Raw genomic sequence first — 18,047 nt, forward strand, 5'->3', positions numbered from 1 at the left:
TCTTTGATAGCACAGAGTCTCAAGGACTACCCTTCTTCCCCACCATCTTTGTTTGTGGAGTTTGGAGCACCCAGTGATTTTATTTTTTATTTTTAAATTTTTATTTAGTTATTTTTCAAGTACATTTTTTGTCTATTTCTCCCATCCTAGCCCCCCCACCCCGTGCTCCCCACCTCCCTCCCATTTCCACCCTCCTTATTTCTTATTCCTGTGTCCTTCCTATTTGTTCCTCCAAATCTCTCCCCTTTTTTTCCCCTTAAATTCCCTTCCCTCTGGTCACTGTTTCCTTGTTCTCTATTTCAGTGTCTTTGTTTTTATTCTGCTTTAAAAAATGTAGAATGATGTTGAAGCCAATACAAGCTACTTGGAGAAAGGGCCTGGTACCTTTCTTATTCAGAAGGTTCGTGGCAGTCTTTCCAGGCAAGGAGTGAAGGTTCCATTCCTGGGAGACAGCAGATGAGAGCTCAGGACATTTTGGAAGAACTCAAGAACTTAAAGAACTCATGTAAAGTTACAGGTATTGCAGGTTGTGGGGGTGACCTCTCCGCGAGTCCCCCCAGTGCTTCAGACACAGGTGAATGAATAAGAATATGCCAGAGAGAAGATGAGATCTGCTTGGGGAGGAAGGAGAAGTGGTCTGTGGCCAGTTTCTCCAAGCAGAAAAAGGCCCCCATCACCCTCTTCCATAGCCTTTTATTGGGTTGTAACACAGGAATACAGGGAGGCAAGAATCAAACAGTAGATAACATTACAAAGAAATCTGAGGGCTCACTATGAGCCAGTGTCTGTTAGGAAAAGGGTTGCAGAAACTTTGGGAGACATACTCATTTTTTCTTGAACGCTTATCATATGAATGAAAGCACTTTTAGCAGAGCAGATTTCACAGATTTATCAGCAAGTCTTTGGGATGCCAGATTTTCCTCTAGGACACACTCTATCAAGGCAAGGAGCTGCACCTCGCCCCATCAGGTATTCAGGCTTAAAGGATTTAAAGCCAGGAAGAGCTTCTCCCAGAGAACATGGGGACTCGGGCTTTGACTAAGCCAGGGGAAAAGAGTCCATTGCTCTTTGCTGCAGCCCCCCAAGTCCTTCCATGAAGGCCTCACTAGTAATAGAGTTTGGCTTAAGTTGCCCCCTGCTGTGAGGGGTCTTATCCGTCATTGGCTTTCGACCAAACTCTGGGGTCAGGGAGAGGAACTGAGGCAGCATTTGCTACTAGAGACAGGCTTTGTCTCTTGTGGGTGGCATTTCAAAGGGCATGTCTAAAACTAGGCAGAGGGGTCTACTACAGCAGGTAAAACCTAATAGCAACTATATGGCTTGACTTCACTGCTTCATGTGGCTAATTAAATCTCATTTTGAAAATGTCTTATAAGAGTCCAGAAATGAACAGGACAAGTGGTGGGAGCAGCACCTATGGAATTGCAAGAAGAAAAACAGGTGCAGATTGCTGCAAGATTGAAAAAGATACTTGGAGATCATTCCATTTCACAGTATGAGGTGAAACCACAGACAAAAAGCATTTTTTAATGTTTTATTTAAATTTATTTATTTATTTATTTTTAGAGAGAGGGGAAGGGAAGGAGAAAGAGAGGAAAAAGAATTACAATGTGTGGTTGCCTCTTGTGTACCACCCCCCTTCACCAGGCCCTGATGCCCGCTCAGGGACCTGGCCTGCAAACCAGGCATGTGCCCTGACTGGGAATTAAAATGTGACCTTTTGGTTCTGGGCCCATGCTCATTCCACTGAGCTATGCCAGCCAGGGCTGGACCACAGAAATTTTACATCACCTTGCAGAGTGCAACATGTTCAGTGGCAGGGATGTCCACCTCATATTAGAGGACTGGGAACAAAAAGCAAGTGAATATGAATCAGAAGCCAAGCATCTTCAGGACCTTCTTATAGAAGGTGTGAATTTTTCCCCTGCCAGTTGCTCTCCCACTAGGTCTAGGTATATGAATGTTTTTGTTGACAGTGTAGTAGCCCTTGAAACAAATGATACCTCACTTGCTAGTTTTCTCTCTACAGTGAATTATTTGACCTCTGATCTTTTCTGTGCCAAATCCAAAAATGAAGAAATCAAGCTTGAGCTGTCAAAAGTTGAAAAAAACTAACTGCAAGTTTAGTATTAGAAAAAGGTCTACAAGAGGATCTCAAGAGGCAGAGCTCCACCTGTCTGAAGGAAAGACCAAAGTGGGCAAATGTCTCCAGAACACGGACATCCTGAGAGCACAGTCAGATGAGTTCAGGTTTGGAATCAGAGCCACAGAGGAGACACTTTTAGCCAGAGGCACGGATGTTTCTTTATCTCATGAGTCATCAGCACGTCCAGAGAAATTGGCAGAACTAAAACAACAGAGAGGAGGAAGATGGCATCAGAGTAGGGTGGAGCAGATTCTAGCTCCCGCACTCGTGGGTGAAAATCCTGGCAGATCTATAGAACAGCAGTGCACTAATCCATCAGTTATCCAGCATTTGTGAAATTAAAAGAACAGAGACTGTGTTGGACGCTGAAACAGCAGAAAGTGGCAGGTCAGTGGGGTCTTGGGGACCAGAGTAAAGACAAAGCAGCGGCGGGGGCTGGCGCCCCAGGCCAGGTGGCCCTGGTGCTGCCTCTACAGGCAGGGTCCAGAGCCATCGGTCTGAGACCAACACCAGAGATGTCTACCACAGGAGCTTGGGCACCCAGCGTCCCCAGTGGCCACCAGCGCGGGCCAGCAGCTCCCCCACTTCCCGTAAAAGCAAAACTGGACAACACCGGACAGAGACCTGTCTGCTTGCTGGCTTGCATTTTCGGGGATGGGTACAAAGACACAGGGCCCGGTTCAAGTGCAGACTCTGTGATTGCAAGCCTGGGAGAATCCGGAGATGCATTGGCCTCACGGGTCTGGTTGGGGACTGAGCAGGAATGAGAGACAGGCTGTCTGGAGAGTTTTGTTTTGTTTTGTTTTTTATTGAAAGTGGACTGAGGTGTTCTCCTGCCAGGGCAGCTTGGCTTGCTTCCTATCCGGCCTTGCAGTGAGCCAGGGGGAAGGTGGAGGCATTTGGGGACTAGCCACAGGACTGGGAAGCGCCTTGCCGGTTACTTGGGGTCTCAGACGGCCTGGTGGAAGCGGAGGCCTCTGAGCCACCGCCAGGGGACTGGGAAGCCCACTGCTGGTTTTGCCGGTACCAGAAGGAGTAGCGCACGGGCACAGAGAATTCGGGGCCTGTGCTACAGGACCGAGAACTACCCTGCCAGTTTCTAGCACGCAGGCGTGCACGGGTCTGGAGACTTTGGGGCCAGCGCCAGAGGACTGGAAGCACAGGTTGCACAGTCCCGAACTGCCCTGAGAGTGTGCCCAGCTAGTGTGCAGGTGCCCACACCACAATCTGGTAGCCTGGCTGGTGTGCACACTGGCGCCAGCATCCCAGTACACAGAGATATCCTACTGCAACTAGAAAATTCAGTCGGGACAGTTTGAAACAAACAAGGAAAGGGTTTCTCTGTTGTTGTTATTGGTTTTATGTTTATTTGGTTTTTGCTGTTTGCTTGTTTGTTTTTTATTTTTTTCGGTTTTTTCCCTTTTTTAGAAAAATTTTTGTGCATTAGTTTAGTAACTATATATATATATATATATATATATATATATATATATATATATATATATATATAAATTTTATCACTGCTTTATCTTTCTATACTTTGTTCATCTCCTTTCTTTTTCTCTGTTTTAGTCCTCCTCCCTTTCCTCTTAAACTCATCACTTTCGCCTCCCCTCTCCTGCCTTTTTGTTTGATTGTTTGTTTGTTGCTTCATTTCTTTTTACTCACAAGAGACACAAACAACTAGGAACTGTGAAAGGACCAGAATGGGACCGGAAGAGGGGGCATCTCAACAATAGAGACAGAGAAACAAATTTCATCTTCCTATAGCAAAGAAGCCATGAGGAGATGCATATTTTTTCAATATTTTCACCTCTTTTATATTTTAATAATATCTCTGTATTCATCCTCTTTCTGTAGAGGCTTCTTAGAGTCGAGTAGATATAGTGTATTATTAGACAGGCTCCCCCTGTCCTTTCCACCACAGTGCTTTGCTAACCCTCTAAACTACACGCCACTTGTTTTCCTTTAGCACAATACCTAAAGCTCTATACCTCCTACTCAGACAGATCACATAGAGTTCATTATATGAGTACCGCTCTAATATTAGTGTAAATAATAGCTGATCTATACAACAGTAAATACTTCACAACACATCTCCCGGATCTTAGCCCATTGTACAGGTCCCTGAATTCTATCACTGTAGTGGTCACCTCTGTTTGCTCACACACTACACCTATTTACCGTTCCTTAAACTCACCTTCCCTCAAAATTTGACCATCTAAAACCTCACTGCTTTCTAGTTACAACTAACAAGACTTCCCTCCCGAACGAGAGGCTTATCTTTCGTCCATCCTCTCATAAAAGTGTCAAGTTGGGGTGAAGAATATGGTTAATACAATATACAGTCTAAAGATAGCCTATCTCCTCTCTACCAGCTGTGACTGTAAATAGCATAAAAAACTCTTCTGCTGTCATAAACCATTTTGCCTCCTCCTACAACTGATTACACATACACAATAAAAGGAGTAGGTGGAAATGGAGAACATCAAGATACCTGAAGGAGTCTGCACCACTAAAATTCAAAGGCATTATACCACAGATGTTCACAGCATAAATCCAGCAAGTCAGAACAGATCAATTTTAGAAGCTGAGGCCAACAAGAAGAGTATCACAAACAATGAGAAGACAAAGAAACAATCCCAAAATAAAAGAAAAAGCAGAAGCCTCAGAAAGAATGTTAGGTGAAATAGAAGCTAATCAACTAACAGATAGTGAATTCAAAGCACTGGTAGTCATGAAGTTCAAAGAGCTCAAAATGAGCTACCAAAAACTACAGGGGAGCTATAATGATCTCACCGCAAACTATATCAACATGAAACAGAAAATAGAAATTATCAGCAAGGGACAAGAGTAAATGAAGAATACAATCTCTGACTTGAAGGAAACAGTAGATAGTTTCAAAAGTAGGATAGATGAGGCGGAGGATCAGATTAGCGAGCTGGAGGACAAAGTAGAAAGCATCTCACAGAAAGAGCAGGAAAATGAAAAGAAACTCAGAAAGAATGAAGAGGGATTAAGAAAAATACAAGAAAATATGAAATGTAGTAATATCCGAATAATAGGGATACCAGAAGGAGAAGAAGAAAAACAGGAGTTGGAAACATATTTGAAAGAGTAATGAGAGAAAATTTTCCTAATTTGATGAGAGAAAAAGTCACACAAATCCAGGAATCACAGAGAGTACCAATCAAGAGGAACCCAAGGAGGCCCACTTCAAGACACATCATCATCAAAATGGCAAAATTCCAAGACAAACAGAGAATCTTGAAGGCAGCAAGGGAGAAGAAAGAAGTAACATACAAGGGAGCCCCAATAAGGTTAGCTACTGACTTCTCAATGGAAACACTCCAAGCAAGAAGAGAATGGCAAGACATATTCCAAGTAATGAGAACCACAGGCCTACAACCAAGGCTACTTTACACAGCAAGGCGCTCAATCAAGATAGAAGGCCAAATAAAGAGCTTCCAAGATGAAAGAAGTATAAAGGAATATATTTCCACCAAACCAGTCCTACACAAAATAGTAAAAGAACTACTTTAAGGAAAGGAAGGAAAAGTGAGAGACAGACAGGAACACAGGTACAAAAATGTCAATGAATAAGTACCTATCAATAATAACCTTAAACGTATATAGATTAAATGGTCCAATTGAAAGACAAAGAATAGCGGAATGGATAAGAAACCATGGCCCTCACATATGTTGCCTACAAGAGACCAATCTCAGGACAAAAGACCATCACAGACTAAAAGTCTAAGGCTGGAAACAAATTTTCCAAGCAAACGGACAAGGAAAAAAAAGCTGGGGGAGCAATTCTCATATCAGACAAAATACACTTCAAAAAAGGGATCATAAAGAGAGACACAGAAGGTCACTTCATTATACTCAAGGGAAGAATCCATCAAGAAAACATTAATATCATAAATATATATGTACCCAACATAGGAGCACCAAAATATATCAAGAAAATCTTAGAGGGCTTCAAGAATGATATTGACAGCAACACAATTATAGTAGGGGATTTTAACACCCCACTATCAAAAATGGACAGATCTTCCAAACAAAATATCAACAAAGATATTGTCGAATTAAACAACACCCTAGAGGAAATGGACTTAACTGATATATATAGAGAGCCCTTCATCCCAAAGAAGCTAAATAAACATTCTTTTCAAATGCACATGGAACATTCTCAAAAATAGACTACATGATAGGACACCAAACAAGCCTCAACAAATTCAAGAAAATTGAAATCATACCAAGCATTTTCTCTGACCACAAGAGACTGAAATTGGAAACCAACCCCAAAGGAAAAAAACCCAAAGCACCCAAAATCATGGAGACTGAATGGTATGCTACTAAACAATGAATGGGTCAAGAATGAAATTAGGGAAGAAATCAAAACGTTCCTGGAAACAAAACAAGCTAACAACAACCCAAAACTCATGGGACACAGCAAAGGCAGTCCTGAGAGGGAAGTTTATAGCAATACATGCCTATCTAAAGAAGATAGAAATATCTCAAACAAACAACCTAACCCTACACATACATGAACTCGAGGAACAACAACAAAAACATCCCAGAGCAAGTAGAAGGAAGGAAATAACCAAGATCAGAGCAGAACTAAATGACATGGAGATTGTAAGCACAATTCTATGAATCAATGATTCCAGGAGTTGGTTCCTTTTAAAGATAAACAAAATAGACAAACCTTTAAGTAGCCTCATCAAGAAAAGAAGACAGTCGACACAAATATACACAATCAGAAATGAAAGAGGAGAGATTACAAATGATACCACAGAAGTAGAAGGGATTGTTAGAAATTACTATGCAGAACTATACGCCAAGAAATTTGAAAACCTAGGGGAAATGGACATAATTCTAAGAAAAATATAATCTCACAAATCTTAATGAAAAAGAAAGAGAAAATCTGAACACACCAATTAGAGCAAAATAAATTAAAGCAGTAATCAAAAAACTTCCATCACACAAAAGCCCTGGACCAGATGGTTTCACAGGAAAATGCTACAAAGCATTTAAGGAAGAGCTAACCTCTATTCTTCACAGACTATTCCAAAAAATCCAGAAGGATGGGAAACTCCCAAATTCTTTTTATGAAGCCAGCATCATCCTAATTCAAAAACCAGATAGAGACACAACAAAGAAAGAAAACTTCAGGCCAATATTGCTCATGAGCATGGATGCTAAAATCCTCGAAAAATATTGGCAAATCACATCCAACAATATATCAAAAAGATCATACAGCATGACCAAGTGGGATTCATCCCAGGGATGCAAGGATGGTTCAATATTCGCAAATCAGTAAATGTAATACATCACATAAACAAAAGCAAAGACAAAAACCACATGATCATATCAATAGACACGGAGAAAGCCTTTAATAAGATACAACACCCATTTATGATAAAAACACTCAGCAAAGTGGGAACAGAGGGAGCATTCCTCAATATAATAAAGGCCATCTATGAGAGACCTACAGCCAACATCATACTAAATGGGGCAAAACTAAAAGCTTTTCCACTAAGATCAGGATCAAGACAAGGCTGTCTAATTTTACCACTTTTATTCAATATAGTTTTGGAAATTCTGCCCACAGCAATCAGGCAAGAAAAGGAAACAAAAGACATTCAAATAGGAAAGGAGGAAACAAAACTGTCACTGTTTGCAGATGACATGATAGTGTACATGGAAAATCCTATAGAATCTACAAAAAAACTGCTCGAACTTATTAATGAATTAGGCAAAACAACAGGATACAAACTCAATATCCAGAAATCAAAGGCATTTTTATATACTAACAATGAATCAGCAGTAGCAGAAATCATGAAAAAATCTCATTCGTTATAGCAAAAACAAAAATAAAATATTTGGGAATAAACCTAACCGAAGAGGTAAAAGACTTGTATGCAGAAAACTACACAGCACTGAAGAAATAAATAAGGGAAGACACAAACAAATGAAAACATATACCGTGTTCACGGATTGCAAGAATTAATATCATCAAAATGTCCATACTACCCAAAGCAATACTCAGATACAATGCAATACCTATTAAAGTACCAATGGCATATTTCACAGACATAGAACAAACACTTCAAAAATTTATATGGAACCATAAACGAGCCCTAATAGCAGCTGCACTTATGAGAAAAAAAGAGTAAAGTAGGAGGGATCACAATACCTGATATCAAATTGTATTACAAGGCCAATGCAATCAAAACAGCCTGGTACTGGCATAAAAACAGGCACATAGACCAATGGAACAGAACAGAGAGTGCAGAAATAAACCCAACTCTCTACAGTGAATTAATATTCAGCAAAGGGGGCAGTAACATAAAATGGAGTAAAGATAGCCTCTTTAACAAATGGTGCTGGGGGAACTGGACAGCTACGTGCAAAAAAATGAAACTTGAGCACAAACTTACACCATACACCAAAATAAGTTCAAGGTGCATAAAACACTTAGATATAAGCCGTGACACTATTAAAGTTCTAGAGGAAAACATCGGCAAGAAAATCTCAGATATTTCACGCAGCAACTTTTTTACAGATATGTCCCCTAGAGCAAGGAATATAAAGGAAAGAATAAACAAATGGGATCTCATCAAAATAAAAAGCTTCTGCATGGCTAAAGAAAACAGTATTAAATTAGCAACACAACCAACTGTATGGGAAAACATATTTGCCAATGATACCTCAGACAAAGTTTTAATCTCCAAAATATACAAAGAACTTACACGACTCCACTCTAAGAAGACACCCAACCAAATTAAAGACTGGGAAAGGGACTTCAACAGACAATTCTCCAAAGGGGACATACAGAACATCCAGAGACACATGAAGAGATGCTCAATATTGTTAGCTATCATAGAGATGCAAATTAAAACCATAATAAGATACCACTTTACACCAGTCAGTATGGCTATCATAAACAAAGCAACAAACAACAAATGCTGGAGAGGTTGTGGGGAAAAGGGGTCCTTAGTTTACTGTTGGTGGGATTGCAGACTGATACAACCATTATGGAAAACAGTATGGAATTTTCTCAGAAAAATAAAAATCGACCTGTCTTTTGACCCAGTAATTCCACTGCTAGGATTATATCCTAAGCATCCTAAAACATCAATATCAAAGAACCTATGCACCACAATGTTCATAGCAACACAATTTACAATAGCCAAGAGTTGGAAGCAACCTAGGTGCCCATCAGTAAATGAATGGATCAAAAAATTGTGGTACCTATACACAATGGAATTCTATGCAGCATAGAGAAAGAAGGAGTTACTACTCTTTGTAACAACATGGATGGAACTGGAAAGCATTATTCTGAGTGCAATAGGCCAGGCATTGAAAGACAAATACCATATGATCTCACCTTTAACAGGAAGCTAAACAACAAAATGAACAAGCAAGCAGAATAAAAACAAAGACACTGAAATAGAGAATAAGGGGACAGTGACCAGAGGGGAGAGCTAAGGGAATTTAAAGGTGAAGGGGGGAGTGATTTTGGGGGGAACAAATGTGAGGGATGCAGGGACGAGGGCTGTGGGGGTAGGGGAGGGGGCAGTGGGGAGGGCGGGACGCGGGGTCGGCTTCGATGGGAGAAATAGACAAAAAACTGTACTTGAAAAATAACTAATTAAAAAACAAACATTAAAAAATAAAACAACAGACTGTATCTTTGAAGAAAATATTGGCATCATTTTTAGATTTAATTTATTTACTTTTTACATAATTATTTTTCAGCTACAGTATTCTGTCTTTTACTCCAATCCCAGCCCACACCCCCATACCCCCACCTCCCTCCCATTTCCACTCCCCCTAAATTGTTGTCCATTTGTCCTTTATACTGGTTTCTGTAAATACTTCCCCTTTTCCCCAGGAATTCCCTCCTCTCTCACCTCTGGTCACTGTGCCCTGTTCTCTATTTCAGTGTCTTTGTTTTTATTCTGCTTGCTTGTTTGTTTTGTTGTTTAGCTTCCTGTTAAAGGTGAGATCATATGGCATTTGTCTTTCAGCACCTGGCCTATTTCACTCAGCATAATGCTTTCCAGTTCCACTGAAGCTGTTGCAAAGGGTAGGATCTCCTCTTTTCTTTCTGCTGCATAGAATTCCATTGTGTATATGTAGCACAATTTTTCATCCATTCATTTACTGATGGGCACCTAGGTTGCTTCCAAACCTTGGTTATTGTATATTGTGCTGCTATGAACATTGGGGTTCATAGGTTCTTTTGGATTGGTGTTTTAGAGTTCTTAGGATATAGTCCCAGCAATGGAATTGCTGGGTCATCAGGCAGGTACATTTTTAGTTTTCTGAGAAAATCCATACTGTTTTCCATAATGGTTGTACCAGTCTGCAATCCTACCAACAGTGAACTAGGGTCCCCTTTTCCCCACAACCTCTCCAACATTTGTTGTTTGTTGCTTTGTTATGATAGCCATCCTGACTGGTGTAAAGTGGTATGTCATTGTGGTTTTAATTTGCATTTCTCTGATAGCTGGCAACATTGAGCATCTTTTCATGTGTCTCTGGATCCTCTGTATGTCCCACTTGGAGAAGTGTCTGTTCAAGTCCTTTTCCCATTTTTTAATTGGGTTGGTTGTTCCTTAGAATGGAATCGTGTAAGTTCTTTGTATATTTTGGAGATTAAAAACTTGTCTGAGGTATCATTGGCAATTATGTTTTCCCATACAGTTGGTTGTCTTTTCATTTTAATACTGTTTTCTTTAGCCATGCAGAAGCTTTTTATTTTGATGAGATCCCATTTGTTTATTCTTTCCTTTTTATTCCTTGCTCTGGGAAACATATCAGTAAAAAAGTTGCAGCATGAAATACCTGAGATTTTCTTGCCAATGTTCTCTTGTAGGACTTTAATGGTTTCACAGCTTATATTTAAGTCTTTCATCCACCTTGAATTTATTTTGGTGTATGGAGTAAGTCGGTGCTCAAGTTTCATTTTTTTGCACGTAGCTATCCAGTTCTCCCAACACCATTTGTTAAAGAGGCTATCTTTACTCCATTTTATGTTACTGCCCCCTTTGCTGAATATTAATTCACTGTAGAGAGTTGGGTTTATTTCTGCACTCTCTGTTCTGTTCCATTGGTCTATGTGCCTGTTTTTATGCCAGGACCAGGCTGTTTTGATTGCATTGGCCTTGTAATACAATTTGATATCAGGTATTGTGATCCCTCCTACTTTATTCTTTTTTCTCAAAAGTGCAGCTGCTCTTAGGGCTCGTTTATGGTTCCATATACATTTTTGAAGTGTTTGTTCTATGCCTGTGAAATATGCCATTGGTACTTTAATAGGTATTGCATTGAATCTGTAATTTGCTTTGGGTACCATGGACATTTTAATGATGTTAATTCTTCCAATACATGAACAAGGTATATGTTTCCATTTGTTTGAGTCTTCCTTAATTTCTGTCTTCAGTGTTGTGTAGTTTTCTGCATATAGGTGTTTTACCTCCTCAGGTAGGTTTATTCGCAGATATTTTATTTTTGTTTTTGCTATATCGAATGGTATTTTTCTAGATTTTTCTTCTGCTGATTTATTGTTAGTATATAATAATGGATTTTATTTCTGTATATTGACTTTGTATCCCACTGTTTTAGCAAATTCATTTATTAGTTCGAGCAGTTTTTCAATAGAGTGTGTAGGATTTTTTATGTACACTATCATGTAGTCTGCAAACAATTACAGTTTTGTTTGCTCCTTTCTGATTTCAATGCCTTTTCTTGTTTGATAGCTGTGGCTAAAATTTTCAGTACTATATTAATAGAAGTCGTGAAAGTGGACATCCTTTTCTTGTTCCTTGATATTAATGGAAAACATTTTAGTTTTTGCCCATTGAGAATTATGATGGTTGTTGGTCTCTCGTATGTGGCCTTTATTATTTTGAGGAATGCTTCATCTATGCTTTTCCCACATCTATTTATATGATCATGTGGTTTTTGTCTTTGCTTTTGTTCATGTGATGGATTACATTTCCAGATTTGCCAATATTGAACCATCCTTGCATCCCTGGGATGAATCCGACTTGGTCATGATGTATGATCTTTTTGATGTATTCTTGGATGCAATGTGCAAATATTTTGTGGAAAAATGTAGTGTCTATATTCGTCAGCGATATTGGCCTGAAGTTCTGTTTTTTTGTTGTGCCTCTATCTGGTTTTGGAATTAGGATGATGCTGGTTTCATAAAAAGAGTTTGGGAGTTTTCCATTTTTCTGGATTTTTTGGAATAATCTGTGAAGAATAGGGGTTAGTTCTTCCTTAAATGCTTTGTAGAATTCTTCTGTGAAACGATCTTGTCCAGGGCTTTTGGCTGATGGGAGTTTTTTGACTCCTACTTCAATTTCATATGTTGTTATTGGTCTGTTCAGGTTTTCTGCTTCTTTTTCATTAAGTTTGGAAGAGTATTTTTTTCTAGAAATGTGTTTATTTCCTCTAGGTTTTCGAATTTCTTGGCATACAGTTCTGCATAGTAATTTCTAACAATCACTTCCACTTCTGTGGTATCATTTGTAATCTCTCCTCTTTCATTTCTGATTGTGTATATTTGTGTCGACTGTCTTCTTTTCTTGACGAGGCTACTTAAAGGTTTGTCTATTTTGTTTATCTTTAAAAGGAACCAACTCCTGGAATCATTGATTCATAGAATTGTGCTTACAATCTCCATGTCATTTAGTTCTGCTCTGATCTTGGTTATTTCCTTCCTTCTACTTGCTCTGGGATGTTTTTGTTGTTGTTCCTCGAGTTCTTGTATGTGTAGGGTTAGGTTGTTTGTTTGAGATATTTCTATCTTCTTTAGATAGGCATGTATTGCTATAAACTTCCCTCTCAGGACTGCCTTTGCTGTGTCCCATGAGTTTTGGGTTGTTGTGAGTTTGTTTTCATTTGTTTCCAGGAATGTTTTGATTTCTTCCCTAATTTCATTCTTGACCCATTCATTGTTTAGTAGCATACCATTCAGTCTCCATGATTTTGGGTGCTTTGGTTTTTTTTTTTTTTCCTTTGGGGTTGGTTTCCAATTTCAGTCTCTTGTGGTCAGAGAAAATGCTTGGTATGATTTCAATTTTCTTGAATTTGTTGAGGCTCATTTGGTGTCCTATCATGTAGTCTATTTTTGAGAATGTTCCATGTACATTTAAAAAGAATGTTTATTTAGCTTCTTTGGGATGAAGGGCTCTATATATATCAGTTAAGTCCATTTCCTCTAGGGTGTTGTTTAATTCGACAATATCTTTGTTGATATTTTGTTTGGAAGATCTGTCCATTTTTGATAGTGGGGTGTTAAAATCCCCTACTATAATTGTGTTGCTGTCAATATCATTCTTGAAGCCCTCTAAGATTTTCTTGATATATTTTGGTGCTCCTATATTGGGTGCATATATATTTACAATATTAATGTCTTCTTGGTGGATTCTTCCTTTGTGTATTATGAAGTGACCTTCTGCGTCTCTCTTTATGGCCCTTTTTTTGAAGTGTATTTTGTCTGATATGAGAATTGCTACCTCGGCTTTTTTTCTTCTCTGTTTGCTTGGAAAATTTGTTTCCAGCCTTAGACTTTTAGTCTGTGATGATCTTTTGTCCTGAGGTGGGTCTCTTGTGGGCAGCATATGTAAGGGTGATGCTTTCTTATCCATTCAGGTATTTTGACTGGAGAATTTAATCCATTTATGTTTGAGGTTATTATTGATAGGTACTTATTCATTGACATTTTTCTACCTGTGTTCCTCTCTGCCTCTGTCTTTTTCTTTCTTTCCTTAAAGCAGTCCTTTTATTATTTCTTGTAGGACTGGTGTGGTGGAGGCATATTCTTTTAGACTTCTTTCATCTTGGAGGCTCTTTATTTGGCCTTCTATCTTGATTGAGCGCCTTGCTGGGTAACGTAGCCTTGGTTGTAGGCCTGTGGTTCTTATTACTTGGAATATTTCTTGCCATTCTCTTCTTGCGTGGAGTTTTTCCATTGAGAAGTCAGTAGCTAACCTTATTGAGGCTCCCTTGTATGTTACTTCTTTCATCTCCCTTCCTGCCTTTAAGATTCTCTCTTTTTCTTGGAATTTTGTCATTTTGATGATGATGTGTGTTGAAGTAAACCTCTTTGGGTTCCTCTTGATTGGTACTCTCTGTGATTCCTGGATTTGTGTGCCTTTTTTCTCTTATCAAATTAGGAAAATTTTCTCTCATTACTCTTTCAAATATGTTTTCTATCCCTTGTTCTTCTTCTTCTGGTATTCCTATTATTCGGATATTATTACTTTTCATATTGTCTTGCATTTCCCTTAATCCCTCTTCATTCTTTCTGAGCCTCTTTTTTTTCCTACTCTTTCTGTGAGATGTTTTCTACTTTGTCCTCCAACTCACTAATCCTATCTTCTGTCTCATTAACCCTATTTTTAATACTTTCAACTGTGTTCTTCAATTCAGAAATTGTATTCTTAATTTCCTCTTGTTTCTTGCTAATAATTTCCATTTCCTTTTTCATGTTGACATAGTTTGAGGTGAGAACTTTGTAGCTTCCCTGTAGTTTCTGGTAGCTCATTTTGAGCTCTTTGAACTTCCTGATTACCAGTGCTTTGTATTCAGTATCTGATACTTGACTTGCCTCTATTTTATGTAACATTCTTTCTGAGGGTTCCTTCTATCCTTTCATTTGGGGATGGTTTCTTTGTCTTCCCATTGTGCGTGAGACTGTTCTTGTTAGCCTTAGCTTCTTAGAGAGATCCGTTCATTCTACCTGGGTTTATGGTGTGAACTTCTGTTGTGGAATTCCTTTGAAATTCAGTGGTGCAGTCTCTTTTGGTTTTTCTGTCGTTCTCAGCTTCTCCCTAGTCAAATTTGCAGCAACTTGTGGCTTCTCTCCTACAGCAAAGTGAAATTTGTCTCTCTGAGTCTACTGTTGGGAAGTCTCTTCTGTGGGTCCAGCTCTCGTCGTTACATATTTTCAAGTTGTTTGTGTCTCTTGTGGGCAAAAGTAAGAAAAGACAAGGATAAAAATAAAAGAAAAAAAAGGCAGGGAAATGGAGGAAAGAGTGATAAGTTTGGAAAGAAAGGAAGAAGGAATAAAACAGAAAATATGAAAAAAGAGGACCAAAGTATTGAAAGATAAAACAATAACAAAAATTTAAAATAACAGAATTTTTTTAAAAAGAAAAAGAGAAAGGAAGGAAAAGGAAAAAGAAAGAAAAGAAAAAAGACTAAAAATGAAAAAGAAACGTGGCTTGTTGGTTTCAAACTGGCCAAACTGGTTTTTCTGGCTGCAGCTGGCTGAGGGGTGATTAGTGTGTTTTTTCTGCAAACCTTTTCTCAAGAGCCAGACCCTTGGTGCCTCTCCCCAGCTCCCTATGATGGGAAACTAGGACTTTCTCACAGCGCTCTTTTCCCAGGGGTTTCCACCGTGGGTTGGGTTCGGGGCACATGTGCGCCTGCTCCAGCCAGGTTACCTGGTTCACGTGGTATCAAGCACAGACCTGCCCCCATTCTGTGGGGGAACTCCAGGCCCTCTGCCCAACATTGGGTTTGCTGCTAGGCTAGGTGAGGAGCCGACCAGGGGGCTGTGTCTATCAGTGTCAGAATCCCACACTGCCTATCAGTTCTCCGGGGCTGGAGACCACAGAGTCCGCTGTTGAGGCCCTTTGTCCTCAGTACCCTCTCTATAAACTCTAGCAAACAAATCTCTGCTGGTGCCCAACCTTGCTTGGCCAGAAAGGGAGGGAGTTGAGGATCCCAGCTCTTTCCCAAGGACCCCTCAGTGGGCCCAGGGCTTCCAGAGTTTCAGGAAGATGAACCGGAAGCCTGAAGCCAATCTGAGGGCTGGGCACCAACCTAGACGTGCTGGGTACACGTCAAAGTGCGCTTCTCAGTGTTCATTGGTCCCCAGTCTGTGCACCAGCCCAAAACCCTTCTGCTCCTGTCTTTGTTTTGGTTTCTTTGGCAGGACCCAGCCTCCTGAAAAATCCAAGGGGAAGGAGAAGCACAGCACGGGGAACTCATCTGGAGCACTGGACACTCGCCCAGACACGTTGTGTGCTGGGCACTGATCCCGCGAACTGTGCGCCAGCCGAAAACCCTTCAGCTCCTGTCTTTGTTTCAGTTCCTTCAGCAGGCCAGACCTCCCAACAAATCCAAGGTAGGGAGATGCACGGGGAACTGGTCCAGAATGCTGGGCGCCCGACAAGCCACCCTGGGCACACGTCAAGGGGCACTGCGCTCTGAGCACTGGTCCCTGGACTGTGCACCCCCTGAATTCCCTGCTGTTCCTGTCTTTGCTCCATCTCCGAGACTCTACTGTACCGCTGCTCTCTCCCTACCATCTGGATCCTCCGTGACCGTCAAGATTTCTGGTCCCTTATTTTCATATATGCTGAGCAACTGCTGGCTGTCTGGCTTCTCCTCTGCTGATTGGACAGGATTCTCTCCCTTGTGTACAAGGAACTGGAATCTGCTCTGTTCTACTCCATCACCATCTTGCCTCTCTTTCCTTGGATTTAATTTAAATCTTTCTATTGCTCAGCTGAAAACTGAAGAAGCAAAACAAGAATTAGATACCTTTGGAGGTGAATTTACAAAGAAAGTAGACATGATGGAACTGTGAACAGAGCCAAGTAAACTTTGTCTTCCCTAACAAAGTAAATTAAGTGGGAATTTAAAGAATAATTTCTTCACCATGTTTGGTGTGGTGTGGTTGGATGTTGTCCCAGAAACTAAAAGGTCTCCTTTTTGATCCCTAGTCAGGTCATATGCCTGGATTGCTGGTTTGGTCTCTGGTCTGGGTGTGTACAGAAGGCAACTGATCAGTGTTTCTTACATCTCTCTCTCTCTCTCTCTCTCTCTCTCTCTCTCTCTCTCATATTTTATCCTCTTGGCATTTCTTCATAGCTTAGTTTCTGTATTGTTAGATGAGATAATGTCACATTTGATGGGATGGTGGTGTCTGCTGTGTACTGCATTTTTGTGCCGAAATACACAGTTTTCACATTAAAATATGTTGATTTTCTATATAAAAAAAGAGTCCAGCAAGGCACATTTAAGAGAGCCTATAGAATCAATTATTATTCCTGTTATATTTATGCAAATAATCAGGACATATTGAGACTGAACCTACCTAAATCTATAAACGGATTTGTCGTAATTTGGCTTTTTGACTAAAATCTGTGTTGAAAAAAATTGTAGAATGTGTACTGTACAGTTATGGACATTAAATTCCAATGAAGTAAATTGCTCTCAATTTTTTTAAACATATAAACAGAAATGGATCCTAACTTTTTCTGGCTTCTTTAATAATATTGAGGTTATTCACACAATTTGACTCCTCCGTGTTACAAGCCTTACTTCTACTCAGGAAGTACCACCTCCAGGAACCATCTTCATGCTTATCCATGCCCAGGCCTCCTCTCCCTTCTGACTGACACCAGCACTGTCGGCTCTGAAGCACAACAACGATCCTCTTCAACAGGAAGCAGTGGCAGAAAACATCTAGCACCATTTTTCTGTAAAAGTTTTCAGAGACAAAATTCTTGAGTGGGACATAGTGTAGGCAGTTAGACAAAATCAGAGCAAAAATGAGAAGCCAGATATCAATGATCACAAAGACAGAAATCTCAGGTGCCTGGCAGCAGACATATGAAGACAAGTGAGTAAAAATGGGAACATAGGCAGAGGGTGAACTGGAATGTTGACTAGGATAATGGGTGTCAGGGCTCAGGGGCTCCTGTAGACATCTTCCAAACCATCATTATTTCTCCACAGGAGCCAAAGACACTTGGGACCCAGGAACTCTGTATCAAACACTGAACTGCCTGAAAATTCTGTCTCAGTCATAGGGGTAATGACAGAAGTGCAGAAACAACCATACCTCAAATCATTAAAATTT

The 18,047-nt window shown here is 40.0% G+C and overlaps 1 pseudogene; it reads left to right on the top strand.

Annotated features, from left to right (window-relative positions):
- The first annotated feature begins 1,416 nt into the window (after positions 1-1,416).
- Positions 1,417-16,769, top strand: LOC128628562 (HAUS augmin-like complex subunit 1; annotated as a pseudogene).
- Positions 16,770-18,047: the final 1,278 nt, after the last annotated feature.

The sequence above is a fragment of the Artibeus jamaicensis genome, unplaced genomic scaffold, assembly GCF_021234435.1.
Source record: "Artibeus jamaicensis isolate MK-2021 breed Jamaican fruit bat unplaced genomic scaffold, CSHL_Jam_final contig_845, whole genome shotgun sequence".
NCBI classification, from domain to species: domain Eukaryota; kingdom Metazoa; phylum Chordata; class Mammalia; order Chiroptera; family Phyllostomidae; genus Artibeus; species Artibeus jamaicensis.